The sequence below is a fragment of the Barbatula barbatula genome, assembly GCF_947034865.1.
Source record: "Barbatula barbatula genome assembly, chromosome: 7".
NCBI lineage: Eukaryota > Metazoa > Chordata > Actinopteri > Cypriniformes > Nemacheilidae > Barbatula > Barbatula barbatula.
The window spans coordinates 22,753,450-22,769,289 of record NC_136770.1 but is presented as its reverse complement, the minus strand read 5'-3'; positions in this window follow the sequence as shown (position 1 = coordinate 22,769,289).

Here is a 15,840-nt window from a genome sequence, read left to right as displayed (position 1 = left end):
TGGACAGTATCAGCGCTCGCTTTAAACCATGTTTGGTATTTGTGGAGACAATGCATGGGAAGACTGTACTCAAGTTTGTACTCTTTAAAGTTATTGTCATGGGTGGAGAAGAGCCATTTTGGCATGGTGGGATCTGGACTGAAAACTGAAAGATGCAACTTCCACTGCAACCCATTCAAATCCGAAATACCAAAACATCTCTGGATTAGACTTCAGCACTTGTGCAAGAACACATATTTGTATGCTAATGGGTAACAATAATCCGTAATACTTGCCAAATGTTTTATTTTAGCTGGCAACAAACATATTCAAATGTTGTTGCACACAGAGTAAAAATGCTGAAGTCACATTACACATTACCAACACAACATTCCAATAATGATGAGTATTTTATTATTTATATTATTAACATGATATATTTATATTCTACCCAACAATGTTAAAACACAGCAGCATTTTGGGTTGAAGCAACCCAGAATTGGTTCATTAACATGATATATTTATATTCTACCCAACAATGTTAAAACACAGCAGCATTTTGGGTTGAAGCAACCCAGAATTGGTTCATTAACATGATATATTTATATTCTACCCAACAATGTTAAAACACACCAGCATTTTGGGTTGAAGCAACCCAGAATTGGTTCACCCAGTCCAACTGGGTCTGTCCATTTTTTGACCCGATGCTGGGTTGAAATAACCCAACAATTTGTTAGGTGTAGACTAACCGTCATTCAAACTAAATACAATAATTGGACAAACAATTGATGGTCCTTATACACTATATACTGTATGTTTTTATATTGAAAGCACTGCACTAGAGATAGTTAACCCAAAAAGGGTCTCATTTATTTACCCTTAATACCCTACACCGGACACGACAGGCGCGACGAGACATGCCAAAATACATTAGAAACGCATCAGATCGCATTATAATTTAACACTGGATGCTTCGCCGCGCTTTCGACAAACCCATTAAGAACAAGCAGGTTGTCACAACGCACCGCGCCTGTCGCGTCCGGTGTAGACACATTGTTACAAGTTGTTAATTTGTTTGTTTTGTTGAAGGTTCTGGGGCACTATTGACTACCATAGTAGTTTTTTGTTACAAACATTCTTCAAAGTATCTTTCCTTATGTAGAGGAAAGAAATGTATAGAGGTTTGGAACAATTTGAGGGTTAGTAAATGATGTCAATGGACATATTTAGCTACTTCTGTAACAATGTTTGCAGCACAAAAATAAAGCATTGATATGTAAAATCACATCTATCAACATCTATGTGGTTCTGCTGTGCGGTTTTTAAACCCCGGCCCGGCTAGTCATGCCAAGCGTTTACACACACAATAGCTCTTTTTGTTTTCTTCTCATCACAGTTCCTCCCAGATGTTCTGATTTACACTACGCCTCATGGCGGCTGTATACAACCGTCTACCGGTCATCTAAATATTGAAACTTGTTCCAATGTTTGGTTGGCATGCATAAATCTCTGTCACAATGGAAAAGGTCCGCAAGTAAAATAAACAAGGCGATGAGCAGGTGATGTGAAACTAGTTTCGCGCTATTTAGTCCAGTCGAGCATCACACAAGAACCAACGTTTCTACATACCGATGAAAATGTACTCTTTCACAGTCATTCTTTTTAACCGCAAGTTAGGGAGGATCTCAACGTGAATCCCGATCACATGATCCAAAAACGTTGCATGCGGAAGCAAGAGATTTGACTTTTGTCAATGTCTGAACTTTTGAAGCAAACTAGTTTTGATTTCATATTCATACCAAGAGCCAAAAGAAATTCAATTGAGCTTTTTATGGGGACTTTAAATTCCATGATACATATTAATGATACACGTTCCATATACGTTATTAAAAATGACAAAAAATGAACAATTTGGTCATAATGTCCGCGTTGACTATTCATTTATCTTTTCAACATTATTTCATATGATTCTTTCCTACAGGTGCATTGCACTGACCTCAATATAGTAAGCAAGACGTGACATTACAGCAACTACCGTACAAGCTTGTTATGTCACGTTTGAGATCTAAACTGCCTGAAATTAGAAGTTTGAGTCCTTAAAAACTCTCCCACCCCGCAGCCACGGCCTCCATCAGGTTGAAAAGAGCAAACGGGCTTGGCTGTTTTCCAAACCCGAGATAAAGGCCCCCGACATGTCCCGGTGGTTTACAGATCTGGGATAAAAGCATGTGTCGGAGAATATTTCATGGCCAAGCACCTGCATCTCTGGAAACCATTTCAGAGGAGAAATGGTAAATATTCTCAATAGTTTACATCAAAACTGTGATTTAGAAGCGCACAGGGACTGACGGCATACATTGAGAGGGTTTTTTATTGGAGTGCTTTTGAATTGAAACCAGGTGTCGGGACACTTTAAAACGCCATGGCTGTTTTCTTCAAAGGGAAGGGAGACAGAAATTACCTTTGACTGTAACACACTACCGTGTTGAAAACCCCCAATAGCACACATGAGTCGCATTTGGCTTGAGCTTCAAATCTGTCATACGGCAAACAAAGTCGCCTCAGTCTTCGCCTCTTGAAACCGTTTTGACGTTGCGAATCCAAGTGTTAATTTCTATTTAGTCTGAGTCGTGATAATCGCCTCTCAGTTCCTCTTACCCTCCCAGGGTATTTGCTTTCACAGTATCGCCCCAAGGCTGCTGGGGTTCTTTTGAACGGTTTCTCTTGTTATTCTTTAGGTAATCCCTGGCTCAAAGGAGGAAGCCCCGGGTCGTCACCAATAACCCCTCAGGGCTGACATTGCGAACCTACAGAAAAGCCTTGGATGCTTATTGGCTAAGAGACCTATGTCTTGTGAGGTGCCATGATAAGATGGAGAATATAGGTTTTGAGTGCTGTTGACGTCTTGAATTTCAGGCCAAACGGAAGATTTTCTAACTTTTTCCTTTTGCAAGAATGTGCAGACAGATGTCAAAACCACAGCCAATTTAGCACTACCTTAACCCTAATAAACATTTCACTCGGGGAGAAGTCGTAAACCAGATTGTGAGGATTTCAAAACGTCTGTGGCCACATACACGTGCGTGTCACTCCTCTTCTGGGTGTTTACTCCAGTTCTTTACATTCAAGAAAGCGAAAAAAACAAATTCACAAATGTAATTTTCATTACTTTTATAGTGAGAATATGAAATTACACAACGCGTTTATGCAGTGACGCCGTTTTCTGTTGGACACTGACAGCTCATCTGAGGTGCGGCGCTAGAAAATCACATTGACAGAGGTACGTGTCTTGACTTATTCGTAAGTTTTGATACCGTCTCTTTACACCGTAGTTGCACCCACAAGCCCTGCGGTCTTGACACAAACCACCCATTACAATCCAGAGAGTGAACACTGTTTAAAAAAGGTGAATGGAAAATGAATGCTTTTATCAACAACATTATACTATTATCATGCAAAAACGTTAAATAGCTGAGATTATATACACTGAAATTTCATCAATACATTTCTTGTTGGTATGTGTGTGATGTAAACCGTTGCTATGTTTATCAGTATATGTCCACCATTGCTAAATCTGGAGTGATTTCAGTCTTCTGTACACATGATTTATGGTTCATTCCCTAATTTAACCCCTGGTGTTTATGTTTTTATTCCTCAGCCAGACCCTAGCCAAGAGTCTAGTGCAGAGGTCCCCATAGTAGGGGCCGGGACCTCCGGGGGTCGCAAGATGATTTTCAGAGAAACTTTTTTATTATAATACTGTATTTAATCAAAAGGTGTAACAAAACATAAATATATCAGTTAAGTTAAAAATAAATCCATTCAAATAAAAAGCCATCAGCCTTTTGAATTTCCTCCCCCTCGATCGTGACCCCTGAGGTCATTATGTCACATTTGCAACCTCATTAGGTGCAGCGAGTCAATTTACAGCATCACGTTAAACATTCACATATGTGCATGCAGACTTTAAGTTTAGGATATTTTTATTGGTCGAAATTAAACGTTGGTCAATATCGACCAAGGACAATGCAGGGAGGCCAGCGGAGGAGGGTGGAGAAGCGCTGCAGTCAGAAAGGCCATCGTCCTCAGGCACAAAAAAGAGACTGGTGCTCTCGAATTGTGAGATTTGTCCGATTTTCTTACCGCAGAGCAAAAATTTAAATAATCGAAACCACATCGACAAAATAAACAGGTAGGATGATTTTACAATGCAAAATACCCTGTCAGATTATCCCATCAGTTTAAAATAAACACTTAGCATTTGTTTACAGCGTAAATACTCTAACAGATTATCATACAGTATAAAATAGACATGTAGGATTAATGTATAGCACAAAATACCCTATTAAATATTTCGGATAGATCTAATAAGTGCATGTGATAATAACGTTTTCTAAATGTTGCGTTTGATGACATTTTATTCTATTATAATAAATTAGACGCATACGAGGTTCTTGTTCATTATCTTCCTGGCTTATTCCAGCTTCAATCCTCCTAGTAACACGGCCTTGTGAACTGAATGTGTTTAGCGTAGTAAGTGACTATAAAATATACTAGTAAATCGCTACTATTTAGTCAGATGATCTGAAAACGATTACTACTTCTTCAATGAATATATTGCCACAGTTATGACGCAATTAACAGGCGACTCCCAGACACGGTCTGTGTCCTTGGTTAAAATTGCGATTTTAAGTACTCAACTGACTCAAATATACAACACTGGCCTAGTGGTTTTCAGATTTTTTACTGCGGGAATGTTACATATTGTGCCTTTAAAGAAACAGTTCACCCCAAAATTTAGGTGGTTTCAAATCTATATAAGTTTCTTTGTTCTGATGAACACAGAGAAAGATATTTGGATGAATGCTTGTATCCAAACAGTTCTTGGCCACCGTTGACTACTATTAAAACTGTTTACGAGCTATTTCAAACATTGTTGCTAGTACTCTCACAATACTCACCTTCATGTCATTCCATGTAAATGACTTTCCTCTGTGAAGCACAACAAGAAAAGGTAAAATGCAGTAAAAGTATCTTTAAAAATATAAATATGATTGGTCTGTTATTAACTAAACCTATTAAAAGGTTTCGTGAGGCTTCTTAAGACTTCTTATATAAAACGTTTTTGAAAATGCACTTTCATTGCATGTAAACAGCACATTTACAAAATCAGTAAATATTTTTGAACATTTCTCTTTAGTTTTTTTACCCCAAAAAAGAATATATGGGTTCGAAGGATAAGTGGCAATGAAAGCATAAAAAAGGTCATATAACCCAGTAGAAACGGTCTCGTCCCTCCCATAAAAAGCACGCGAGAATGCAAAAGAATGCTGAAGAATGGTCAAAAGCGTCCATTCATGGCATCCATGCGTACACCAGCACATTATGCCGTGTAATGACTGGTACTCATGAATCAGTAATGAGTGATGTAGGGGTAACTGAGATGGCTACAGTCATCTCTGCCTCGTCTTCAACACAGAGAGAAATGATAAAACAACAGCAAGGCGCTGAAAGGATATGGAAGGTACTTCTGATCTGATTCTATTGTAATACAAGTCAGGTGTGTGTTTATGTGCATGTGTGCTGCTGCGGAGCATATCACAATTGTAACCTGATGATCCTGAAGTTTAAGGAAAGGGGAGACCCTATAAGCCCCTGAAGAGGAACAAATGGGATAGGTGATTACCCTTGAAGTCTGTGAAATGAAGTCCCCCGCCAGGCATTGTCACAAACTCTCCTACAGGACAATCACAAAAATTCCAGAAACGTTTGTGTGCGGAGAGTACAAGAAAGAAATTAAGATGGCAAAGGTGAAGTAAAAAAGCAAGTTCCTATGCGGATGAGATAAGAATTTCGAAATAATCAGGCTCGAGAGAAGTTGAAATGTAAAATGTAAAACTGAAACCTAGACAAAATGAAGAACGGTGCCTATTGAAATAAATTGCAGATATAAGACTATTTTGTTCAATGAGAAACGTTTAAGGTGATGGACACAACATCAGATGTTAAACATGAAAAGCACTCATACAGAATGTTCTCAAACTCTCCTACCTCTCTCTCCTCCTCTTCTTCACTTTATATCACTTCTGAAAGTTGAACGGGTGATATTTTAGTAATTTCTTTACGTTGTAATATTCCACTTTTGCTCCAAAACTAGATCCCGAGTCAGAATAAATGAAAAAGCTCTTGTCACACAGTCGGAAGGAGCTCCTGCTGTTGAGAAATTGATTGCTGTGGTAGTTAGGGGCAGAAGTCCTGTACTACCTACTCTGGAGAAGCCGCGGGTCCTAAAGCCTGACATGTTCAAGGTTTTATTTTATAGAGCTTAGAAAGTCATTTTGATCTTTTTTAAAGACAGCTCACCTAAATGTTAAAAGGGTGTCATCATTTTCCAGACACAAAAGAGATTTTACACGATGTTTGATTCCAAAAAGGGGCTATAATTATGCAAGAGTAAGTCTTACAATCCGATGTGTACATGATGACGATTGAAATGTTGGATAAACTAAATCAGATTTTTTATTTGATTCACATTATATTGACAACATTCTTAATTCTACATTATAACATTTATATAGTGTATAACGTTTGGTTATAAGTTACCTGATGTAACAGAAGCATGATAAAGCAGACGGTTTTCACTTTTCACATTAGCACTCTGCATGTCGGGGAACATTCTCCATTTCACCAACATGTGTGCAAGACATCTACAAGAAAGAGTTTTATTTTTCAGTACTAACACAAGAATTGTGTGACATAATCATCAAACTTAATTAAAACATCATCAAAAAATTTCTTCAAGATCATTAAGAACATTGCAAAATACGATGGCACATATATTGTTAACCTAATGTGCTATCTGAGAGACTCTGCAAAAAACAAAGAATTTTCATTTCCTTAAGCAGAGCGATACGTCTGCATTTGAAGTGCACACTAAGCCGTTATAAGTGACTGTTCTCTGTTGAGGGATCATAAAGAGTGCAGTAGCTAACCTCTTAAGATAACACACTAGAAACCAAAACAACACAAAGTGACCTCATGAAGCACTGCCATGTCACACGTGATGTCAGTCACAAATCTGGCCCAGTGTAGCCTTTATCAAAATCACTTTCACATTACTATATATCTGTAGTGCAAAGCAGAGAAAAAGCAACAATGATCATAACACAAAAGAAGATATTTTGAAAAACATTGGTATTTAAACAACACTGACCCCCATTGACTCCCACTGCATGGACAAAACCACTTTGAGACATTCCTTAAAGAGTCATATACAGGTTTTAAATGACACGAGGGTGAATAAATGACTAAATAAGGGTGAACTGTCCCCAGTTTAAATACACTGCGAGCTGATTTGAAAAAGCGTTTCTAAAATGCATAAAATGTAAATGACTCATGCTGTCAGTGAAAATGGTCATAAAACAAATTTTAAAACATATAATCTTGTTACACAACAGTTGACCAGACAAGTGCTGGTATTTAATTGGAGTATTTCACTGTTTACATTATTTCACTTTGCTAAAATTGCTTTACAAAATTCCAATTCTTCGGTTCACAACATTGCGACTGAACTATTTCCATTGGTGAAGAACAAAATAAATATCTGGCCCTATTCTGTATACGAAAAAGTTCTTGATATTAACACTGCTTAAAGAACCGTTGAGTAAAATAAATATCACACAAGCAGGAGTAGTGTTGTACTCTACATCAAAACATGGATGTGATTATCCGCATCCGCCTCTCTGTACAAAAACATTGCTGCTTGTGTGGTCTTGTTTAAATTCATTAAAACTTTAAGCAGTGTGCTTTCATGACAACGGCGCTAAATTACAAAGATTTCTGAAGATTTAGCAGATTTAGAGAGGTACATGCACAGGATTTATGCCGCACGCACAGCATCCTGAGGCAATTCCGTAAACAAAACATAACTATCATGAGATTTCTGTAACCAGTGCCATAAGTGCATTTTAAGCAGAACTACACCGATGCGAGTCACTCCTTGTTAGTTCAAAGTCATTTTGCAATGTCCAGATTTCAGGGCTCATTTATACCGTTGCTCTGTAAAAACATACTGTAGGTACTTCACACAGCGCTGAAGACGCCCCGCAACATACGTATGTTTACGCTGTGGGAGTTTGGGCCAAACAAAGTTCGAAAACATGAGGTTTTCCGTCTGAAGACTGAACTCCAACACTGACTCAAAATATCCATAACTGGAGAACAAGAGCAGCAAACAAAAACTTGTTAGGAAAATAAATAGAAAACATTAAATTTGCTTTTTGCTTTCACAGCAGTTTTGTCAATGCTTATAAGTAGTTGTATCTTATACATTTATATATATATATATATATATATGCAAACTCTTTCATCCAAAGTCACTTACAAATAAGGGAACATTCAATATTTTGCCCTAACAATAAGTGTATGCAAAGCTATGTGTTGCTGACAAACATTGATTCTCAAACAGTAATAAAATAATAAAAGTTTAAGGCATGTTACCAAAAATATTAAATACTCAAGGTTATTTGCCTTATAAAATAAAAAACATTCTTGATTTTACCACAAAAAACGCACTTTCTGCGCAGATGCCCTGCGTTCCAACTACAGATAACATAAACTCAATCCCTTAATGTTCTTTGGGATGACTTAAGTGTAGTTCGGGCTATTATTCAATCCGCTTACATCAGTTTGCTATTGTCAGAACACTAGTGGTAAAAGGTCACCGTCTGGATCAAACAAATATACAAAAAATATTTATTGGTCTACTGGCAGTTTACAAATTGGTAAACTAGACATTGTAAACAGGTTCTACACACAATCCTTAAACCTATTACACCAGTCCCACATTTCAAAATAACAACCCTTAACAATTGAAACTTGATAACATTATTTACTTGATAAAGATTTCATCATGAATTTATGTACTGTACGACGCAGAAGATCAAACCACATACCTCAGGCAATATTGTAACCGAGTAAATGTAATTTGGGCTTTTGGAGAGCGCAGCATTCCAAACTGTATTGTTTGGTGTTGATGTTGGCTCGTGACTCGGACTCTTGTTTCTAGACTTTTATGGTGAGACAAACAACAAAAACGGCAGAGATGAAAAATGAGAGCCTGAAGTCTATCGAGCGGGTTCTGCTAAGCTTCAATATGTATGACAACAGACAGTGATAAACACTTTAGATGATCGATAGGACGAACCCGAGCTGGCCATTCTCACGAAAACTGTCTAGGTTTGGACATTTTATCGTGTTACTTCTCAAGCTCTTCTGAGTCACTTTAAGAAGTTTATAAACCATGAAATCTCAACATTCTTGCCTTCAGATTTGCTTAAAATGTAGCACTTTTTTCACAAGACACATGGACAACTTTATGATTCTTTGCATCTTTTGGTTTCAGATTTAAAGATTAAAATGTTTGTGTATTCTTTACATTGTAACAGATTACTTTTCTTACTGAAAGCTTTAGGCGACAACTATTATAATATTTCATCTTTGTGTATTTATGTATTGAGTATGGAGCCTCCTAATATCTGGGATAATGTAGCCAGCTAGTCTTTATCTCAAAACAAACCTCCTAAGGGTGACATAAGATCTTTCAGGTTTACTTTTCAATAATGACCGAATGATTGTACATCCTTTACTTATATCGGTTACAACCACTCAGACCTGCATAAATATTTCTGATGGCACACCTCAAACATGTTGTTACACAACCCTCTTGTCATGTGATCAAACATCTAAGATTTGGGGTGAAAAAAATGACGAGGGAACATAGTAAGCATATCTCTAACATGTATCATGTACAGAGATCTCAGGACACCGTTTTCTCCTGGGTCATTATGTGATATGCAAGAAGCTGAATAAGTGCAAACAGACCCTTCAGATGGACACAATCTGTTCGAATTTACCAGCTGTCCCTGAGTCCTAGTCAGATGAAAAGAGTTATAAGATCATTTCCTATTAATTCTCTCCAAGAAATGGCACAATTCTTCAATAGGACAGAATGGATGAAAAATAAATTCCTCGGTTGTTTGAAATTCTTTCAGGGAATATTCATGGGGATTTTTAAACTTAAGCATGAAAGGGTCATGAGGATTCATTTCTTCGGACTTCAAAGGGCGAACAGTATCTTAGGAAAGGAAAGGTGAGCGGTAAAAATGATGTGGGAAAATCCAATGGATGTCTACGAGCTCTACAAATCTTTATAAACCTATAACTTTACAGTTTTAAAAAATGTCCTAAATGAATAAATCATTAAGAGAGACATTCTGTTATAACTTAGCTTGGCTTTTTAGTTAAGGAAAGAAGAGAGAAAAATAAATATTTCAAATATCTGTAATGTAAAATTATAGTTGTAATGTATATGCAAACACATTCATGCATTCAGTCATCCCAACACAATTTCATGGCAGTTGTTTTAGATTTTACGGGGGTAAGGGGTGAAAACCCGTGTTTTTTAGTACATTTTAGTACAATTTACATCGTGTGAATTAGTATTAAATGACCTTATAAAACGAGTTTTCTTAATAATACCATTTATGTAACTCAAACACATACCAGTGTGTGAACAGAAATGAACAGATGAAAAGTGGCCAGAAAAGGACATTTCCTCTGTGCGCGAGGCCAAAAAAAGTCTTGATGGGCAAGATACAGTCAGAATGAAGGAATTTAGTCTCTGCGGACCAAGAATCTGCTGCCAAAAGACCTCTGACCTCCTCCCTGTGCCACATGTCTGAACCATCAGGACGGGCATCATTTCACTTGTGGCATGGAAATACATAAAGACAGCCCTGTGGTGGACAATTTCCATGCTCAACATCAGTTCCTTGACAACAACAAGGAATTTTATAAAATCCTTACTTTTATCTTTGCAAATATTTATTTTATTATGCCAATGACATTACTGGCAAAACAAACAACATTTCAAGTCAGCAGGAATCTAATTGCACTATTTACTAGACGGAGGAAAATCATTAACAGTGAAATATTGCTAACAAACCATGAAACACGGCATCCTGACGTGCATTCATATTTTATGTCAAATTAGTTTCCCAAGTCTTAACATCTAAAACACTATGTATAGCCTACAGATTCAGAGTCAGACTGATTTAAAAACATGGCACTTTCCAATAAATGTTGATACTTTAGATGAGTGAGCAGATCTAATGTGTGATTTACTTATGTTGATAAGCGGTACACAAAACATCACATTCATCTTTATGGTCATAACATTTTCCAACGTGAACTTGACATATACTGAGGATATACAGTACAGCACTATTACATACAGAAGACCAAACGGAAGTTGTTATGCACAGCTATTAGAGATAGGTTGTTCTCTGTATTACGCCAATTGTGCACTTGACCTTTAATATGAATCGTGCCTTTAATTCGAACAAAATTGTCAGCTATACTGTTGCGCTATATGAATATGCGGCATAGTTTGAGGTCTGAACAAAATGTGAATTTTTATCCCGGGGGTAATCGTATTTTTGTGCCACAATAATAGAGTTGTTAATTCACGCCCATACTGACTGTACATGGCGTCCCTTTGTTCGTTTCCCTCAATGTAGGCATTATTTAATCCGTCTAGTCGGTTCAGAGTCTCGCATTCTCATAGACCATTTCATTCACATGAACTTCTTACAAACAACAAAGTTTTATAAAGGAATTTAATATAACGCTATTTATTATGTTTGGGCTTTGTTTTGGGATAAGATCCAAGCACCCGCTGTGCAGCCAAGACCTTAAAAACTAATCAAAAACGTCTGAACCATTTGAATTTCACTTGGCATCGTATAAAATACGGGTGCAAATATTCGTGTGAAATAAAGAGAAACCAGATTTTTACATTTATTGAAATGTAAGTGATTCTGATCTGTAACACCTCTGCCACCACAGTGTTGACAACGGTCGTCCAAGATAATTTATTATTTATTCATATAATGAATTCATTCATATTTCAATAGTTCCATCTAGACAGTAATGAGATATTAAATGCAGAACAAATGGAAACTTGCATAAGATATTTCTTTTGAGAAAGTCTCAGAAATCTCACATTAGTATCAGTTTAGGGAGAGAAACTATCAACTATTTATTATCAAATTTTAGTGTAAAATGGGATTAGCAATATTTAATTGATCCAGAACCATATTATAGCTACAAAAAAAAGTGACTTAAATTACATACATATACAAAATCTGGGGTGTTATGTAATCGCTTAGGTGTTTTAAGTGGTTTAAGTGCATATCGTTAAGCCGTTTCAAGGGTGATGTGGGTGACAAAGTGCCCACACCTAAGACATTCAGGTCCTTTTTTGTGGCCTTACACAGAAGTAATACAAATTGTTTAGAAAATCAACAAAAGCTGCACAATTTGTGGAATAATTGATCACAATCCCCTAAATGATTGGCAGCTGTTGTATGATGAGAAGCTCATATGGATTGCTTACATATGGGTATAGGTTATACATGCATACATACATGTGTGGGTACAGGTTTTAGTTACACTTGTATGGGCCAGATTTCAGAAAATCAGGTTTGAGGTGGTCCCAACAAACAAAAACTGTTTATGTTTTAGTGTAAATCTAATATCAGCAGTTACGTGTGGGTTGGGTTCGAGGTGTCATGCATATGTAAGGATGTATACAATGGACAGATGCAGTCTAAAATCCAATGTATACATCCTAACACACACTACCCCACAGCCTCGAACCAAATAAACAGAGAGCTCTTTTTACACCGATGTTAAGACACAGTGATTAAAAATTGTAATCTGAATAGTTCCCAAATCATTCCCTTATGGATTCTTTTGAACTGCAACTATCCGTCCCAAACAAAACAATTTTGAACATCCACCAAATCAGTCTAAAAGGTTCTTCATACCAGAACCGGGCAGAAGTTCTGGGATATACACAGACAATAAGGGCACCTGTTTAAACCCGTTGGGCGTATAGATAATTGTACTTTTCCAGATGTTCCAGAGACTTCCTGTGACCTCCACGACCCGGTCACCTTCCATCTGCCCACACACATCATCAGCTTCTACAGGAAGCACTCTGACATGGCCCCTACGTCCGCATCCGCGCTCAAGATCTGTCGACACAACGATGTAACATGATGTAAGCGCGTAAAACAAATTCAAGTTGATCTGTGGAGAACAACCATTAGTGTATTGCAGTGCTGCGGTAAAGAACGGGCTTGCAGAAAGAGATAAACACAAAAAATAATTGAGATCAGCTGCTTTAAATATTTACATTTGTGCATTTGGCCGACGCTTTCATCCAAAGTGACAATGCTAATACACACACTTGAGGTACTTATTGGAATTCTCATTAATGTTTTTTATAAGCAATAACTTTATCTCAGTTTAAAAAACTTAGAAAGATATAATAGTTGCATAGATTACAGAACAGGTAATTTGGTCATCAAAAAATCAGATTTTACAGATTCTTTGAGAGCAGAGATTGCAGAGATTTCCAATGGATCTCAAGAGAAAGGGATGAGAAATTTCGGATAAGAAGGAGACTAAAGCACAAGTCTCCATTCGCTCTCCTGGCCAATGAAAGTATCTGCTGCCGAAATATTAAAATCCTCAATAACTTCAAAGCGATAAATGTCAAATATAAAATAAATATTTCAACACAGACCACAAATATAACAGTGAATGAAACAATCACAATAAGAAAAAGCTAAAAATGTCATAGACAATGAAATATTAAGTCACATCGGCTAAAACAAAGTTCACAGTGTATGTCGGATAACCTATTGGGGGTTTAGGTTTGTACAAGCATTATTCCCTCACCACATGTGCACACAGACATTATATAGAAAAGATCCTAAGCTATTGTATGACAAGGAAACCCCTTCCACCCAGCGCCAGCGGATCAAATGACCTCTCTCACCTATGAAATCTAAGAAGCAATCAAAAGAACGACCGTCTCCTAAGGAACAATCACAAAGACCCTCTCCATATGAACCAGCACGACTCGTAAAGAGTACAATAATCCCCCTTACGGCATGTTTTTTATCTTTATGAATCCTCCAAAATAGGACCGATTGCACAATGAGTTGAAGCCCAAACTGTAGTCGAGCGTGAGCAAGTTGTTGTAAAAATGCAACTATTTTGGCACCAAAACTGATATTTGGAGATCTGTATGGACAATGGGCAGGTTCCTAGTGATGTTTTCCAGGTCTGGTGACCCATGTCATCTCCTGGGCTTACCTCCCACAGTCATTTACACTCCTTCCAATCTGTCCAAGATCCAACCTTCTCTGTTCATTGTTCTCTTCCGACTTTGGGGAAAAGGAGGGGAGAATTCCTTTGTAATTGGTCTTTTCTCCAAAGTTAAAGAGGATGGAAATATGATTTTGTCTCTTTCAAATACACGTTAAATCCTAAAAAAATGTGCAAGATCTTAAAGCCTAATTATGAAGTCTTGGCATTACATTTTTCTTCTACTCTCCTATAATTCCTGGTGAATTTAGAGAAACCAGATACATTTTGCAGTCATTCAAAGAAAATATTGTGCAAACATGCCCACTTTTGGCCACTAGTGTTTCGGTTAAACTCTCTAGCTAAAATGTTTAGTGTGAACATATAGACAACATTTTTCTTTTTCAAAGAATATCATGCTTACCCAAGCAAGCAAAACCATGCTGGTTTGGTAGACACACTGCAAAAAAAAACGTCTTTCTTACTTAGATGTGCTAACTGGCCTAAGAAAATAAGTCTTGTTTTTAGTAAAAAAAAAATGCAATTTCAGTCAATTTGTGCTTAAAACAAGCTAAACAAATCTGCCAATGGGGGTAAGAAAAATAACTTGAATTAAGGTTTACTTTTTCTTAGTCACTCAATTCAAGATTATATGTCTTACCCCGTTGGCAGATATTTTTGCTTGTTTTAAGCACAAATTAACTGAAATTTCATACTTTTTTAAAAAACAAGACTTATTTTCTTAGTAAGCTCATCAAGAAAATACTTCTTGATTCAAGAATGTTTAGCCATTTTTACTGGAAAAAAAGTAAAAATGTGTTTTTTTGCAGTGGCACGACATTGTGTGTTCGCAAAGGTGTCCTAAGTAGTCTTAGCATGTTGGGAGGAGGATGCTGGGATGTTCTGAACCAAACAAGTCAAAACCCAAACCCACCGCCTATCAAGATTGTTTGTAATTGACATCCGTATAAAAACAGATGTAACTCTCAGATCGTCCTGTTCATACAGCAGCTTACATAAGCACGAATAATCGACGTCCAAGACGTGTAAAATAATGAAGATAGCCCATAATCAACACTATTACCAGACGGACAGTCGCTGTAGGGTAACAAAGATGGGGAGGCCTACACACTGGAAAGTAATGTTTCCATCGGCATGAAGTAATTTGATGTTCAAGTACAATAGAGCCACGAGTTTACTTTAAGTTTAATGTAATGTAAATTAATCGATACTTCTGATGCTTTCTGGTGCTTTATATATAACTGAACAAAAAGGAAAAGTTGTTATCAAACTGATGGAAGACAGCTAATGCATCTAATGTTACTGTAAGTTACTTTTCAGTAACTTTTCAGCACAGCTCATGACATTTGTCACATTTAGCACAAAAACGGCTTAGAAAATGTACGGTCCGGTTGTTGAATGTGTTGTTACTCTCGTCTGTCTGGCCTATTACTGAGTTCATGACAACTTGGATTTAGTAAACTTGGATATAACGTCTGGAACGGCCCTTAAGTAGGACATCTGACCTCTGAACTCAGGGAGGATTGTCGTACACACAGAAGAATTATGACAGAGAATTGGTTTTATTCTGATGGATTTAACAGTTTGAATTGAAATTGTGTTGTTTTTTATGTATACTTT